Here is a 4,043-nt window from a genome sequence, read left to right as displayed (position 1 = left end):
GCTCAGGTCCCTTCTGACCCCACTAACTATGAAACTATGAATTAACTATGCCAAACATGCCAAAACAAAACTAATCCGTTAACATCCAACAGTTGATAATAGAGCCATGGAAAATGGGTTGGTGGTCTTAAATCAAGTTTCTAGCAGATGAGTTTTTCCACCTACACCCCTAATATGTGGTACTTGTGTTGGCTCTTAAATCAGAGAGGCCTTGGAATGAATGGGTGATGGAGACTGAACTCTCCACTTTGCAATACGGTTGACATGCTGGCACAATGACCAGTGTCTAATTTATCCAGTGCCCTTGATAATGTTTTAATGCCCCTGAATTCAGTGGGCATCAAATGGGGCTCGGGACATATGTGCTGTTTGAAGCCTTCCATGAAACACTTCAAATAGCGAAGGTACAGACATGCACAACAAAAGTGCTTCAAAACTGACCTTTGAAAAAAAGACACACACTTCTTCAATAAATGTCCCTTTGTCTAGTTTAATTTAATTAATTAAATTAAATCACACACTGCATTGCATTCTTAGGTTATGGACACTATTACCCTTTAAACACTTAAAAAGGGTAAGTGTTTAACTTACTCCCACACCTGGCAGTGTGCATCAGTTGATATGATGCAACTGTTACACAGGCATGCTCCAAGCAAATTAGTTAAATCATTGCATGAAACAGGGTTTAAGCTGTAATGGGTTTGCTATAGCTGCATCACTGTAGAAGCATGCAGCTGTAACAGTTTTATTATAAGACGGTCAATAAGGTTGTGAATTGATACAATTGTTACACCCATATATACCCTTTCAGTGTATCTGCAGATGTAATTTACTGTGAATTTGCCACTGACTAATTAGCTCCACAGTACAGTGTCACAGTCTATGCATGTGCCTGTATTAGGGTGCAGTAAATTAATTAACTCTGCCGTAGGATACTACTGGCTGACACAAGTAGTAGCTTATGGCAGAGTATTTAACTGCACTCAAATGCATGTGTAGACCGTGACCAGGGCTGATTGAGGCACGAGGGTGTTACAGTGCGGGGGCTGCCTGCTGCTGTCACCCAGCCTAATGCTGAATGATGCTGACCCTGATGCCTCAGCCAGCCCCTCCGCCACCTGATGGTGCCACCCAGAGCCCAGGGCTGACTCCTGAGCCCCTTGCTCTGGGTCAGTTACTTCGTGGTACAGCATTTTTACGTACTCCCAGATCTGCCTTGGCTTGAATTGCTGTGGTCCTAGGCACACATGAAGATGCTGCACCTGAGAGCAGTTCATTCAGGCACATTAATATCTCATGTTGTTGAACCCTTTGTGTGCAAATAAGGAGTTGAGGCAGAATAGCTATTGTGAGCCACTACCTACCTCGTGTAAGCAGGGACGTTACATGGTCCTGATTGTCTATAAAAAGATGTAATTCTTCATGGTTAGCAATTAAGATAGAATATGAAGGATAATTATTGTTCAAAAAGGCAATACAATCTGAATTATAGTTTGATATATTTTCACTTTCAAAGAGGAAAGATGGCTAAGTCATGTGTTTTATTTAGTCTCTGGGATTTCTGTCCACATTAAGCAAACCCCAAACATGCCATACTGCAAAACAATTTATTATGCTGGTCTTTGACTTTGTCAGATAAGAAAAGGTAAGCACCGACAATAATAGTTAACATATTTAAATGTTCAGTAAGAAAAAATATTAAATTTCATTGAAATGCCACACAAAAAAAATGTTAGGTTCATTAAGAAATGACTAATCAGTAATATTTTCCCATTGTAAAATCTATATAAACCAAGCGCATCACCACATCTTTCTTTATCTACTTTTGTATTTCAATAAGTAGGTCTACTCATAGCAACTTTGCTTCTATTAACAGAAAATCTGGCTCTTATGCATCAAAGACTGACATATATTTTAAAGAATATGTAAAGGGAAGAAACGGTCACCAGAATTATAAAAATATGTCTTTGAAAAAGTGAAGCACATCACAGTATGCCAGTCTTTTAATTAAATCAGCCCAATGCAATTTGGTTTTTTTTTGCTTCACATTTCTGAAAGAAATACTATTTGATGCAGATATTGTAATTGCCTGTATAAACTACATATTATTTCATTACCTAGGATTTATAAGTATCAAGCTATGAAGGATTTCTTTACAAAACAGTACACAAACTATAACTATTTGATAAAGATCTTCACTAATGAACTAAATCTCACAACAGCAAGTGAATATAGGCTCTGAACTTCCATGTTATCTATATGGGCCCCTCTATATGTGCAGGTAAAGGCACAATGGAATTTAATGTGCAGTCTACATAATCGCATCTCCTGCCATGCTACATGTGCATAGCAGGAGGTGTGATTGTGGGATTGTACATTACCCTTTGCACCCTACTGCTAGTTCCCCTTGCACCGGGAAGAAGCTAACTCCCAGAGCTGGGATCCCGCTCAACTGAGAGGCTCCCAGCCATGGGGATGTCCAACGCACCCCTGGGGTCTGGAAGATGCAGCTGCCATGATCTCTCAGCCTTTGGGGTACATAGAACTTAGCAAGTTGTCTTTTTTCCTCAACTTTGTGCATCCCAGTTACAATGACCATTTTGCAGTTCTCAAAATAAAAGCAGACTCTGATGAGTCACAGCTACAGCTAGTATTACATAACAACTCAGTTGTAGCATCTGATTTATTCATCAAATCCTGGATGTATTGCTTGGTAAAAATAAATCCTAAAATCTAAGTGGTACTTCTGCCGAGTTCTTATATAGGAATTTTTCTTAGGTGTACCCAGAAGGTCAAATTGCCCCCCAGTCTCTAAGAGAAGTGGCCTCTCTGCTACCTGGTTAAAAAAAAAGTAATATACTGAGTGAACTGCTTGTATAGCTTCTGGACTTCTGACATCACTAGGAAGATATGTAAGCTTTTCACAGCCTTTCCTAATGTCACAAAATACACAAGAGGAATCACTAAATTGTTGTTCTGAATAAATAATAAAGCAGGGCTCTAGAAACATTTTTTGTTTCTTCTCAGTTTGAGGAAGACAAATGAGAAGTTGATATTTTGGTTATAAGAGAAATTGGACTTTGCTTTGGCAAGGAATTGTGTGGTATTTTAGAACTACCTTAATTCTGTAAAAGATAATGTAATAAATAGCTTGTCAATAGTTATTTCATCTCCTTTTGTCCCACCATGTAAACTGGGCAGAATGATGTGGGCTTCCTTTATACAGAGCTTAGAGATATATAGATAAAAAATGCTATGTAAAAGCTATGGTAATTCTGGAGAATGTTATAGCCATGATGGTCCAGGAAATCCATGAAAGGCAAGAATGAGACCTGAAAAAGAATGCACTGTATTCAAATGATTGTCTATTTATGCAGTTCTTCCAAAAAAAGATGTCATCTACAAAAATATTTTCCTCTTTCTATAAAAGCTAAATATTATTTTTAATCGTCACTCAATTTTTGCAACTCTCCTGCTGAAGTGAAACTACCAGAAGTCAGTTTGAAATTGGTAAAATAGTTCTTGGGGGAGTGGGGTGCTTATGCATTTTGAACTAAAATGTCACTGGATAAATAGCACTGGGAGCAAGAAGCAGAACCCAGGACTACAGAGGAATGTCCCTCTTGTTCACACTTCCTCCATCTGGCTGTATAAATCTTGTAATCTTAACTGCACAGTATCCCAGCATAGCCTAGAGTCTGGTGTTTTGGGTATCCTCACAACAAGGGGTAAATGTGGCTCTGACCCCTCAGGTTGAGGTGCGCAGCAAAACTGGTCCCCACTTTCAGAGCAAATGCTTCAACTACTTGGCTATTATATCAAAGGTAAGCATTGCTATCATTTCTACCTCCTCCAGCTATACTTTCTAATGGAAGTAGCTGCTGTGCTAACCACAGTGCTGCCAAGTCAACTTAGACATGGTGAGAGCTCATCTACTGGGTTGGTTCCCCTAGGGGAGCCAGACATGGACGTGTCTGGTTTTTAAATCCCAAGTGGACTTCAATGTGAGATGTGTGCTTTACCACTCGGCTCAGTCAAGATGT

The 4,043-nt window shown here is 39.3% G+C and overlaps 1 protein-coding gene across 7 annotated transcripts in view; it reads right to left on the bottom strand.

Moving 5' to 3' along the window:
- The window catches only part of TENM2 (teneurin transmembrane protein 2), a 1,374,704-nt gene that overhangs the window by 576,355 nt on the left and 794,306 nt on the right, over positions 1-4,043 (bottom strand). The gene's annotated exons all lie outside the window — the stretch shown is intronic.

This window comes from Gavialis gangeticus, unplaced genomic scaffold, assembly GCF_001723915.1.
Source record: "Gavialis gangeticus isolate Ggan-Ray unplaced genomic scaffold, GavGan_comp1, whole genome shotgun sequence".
NCBI classification, from domain to species: Eukaryota; Metazoa; Chordata; order Crocodylia; family Gavialidae; genus Gavialis; species Gavialis gangeticus.
The sequence above is the reverse complement of the archived record's forward strand: the minus strand, read 5'-3'. Positions and strand labels throughout refer to the sequence as shown.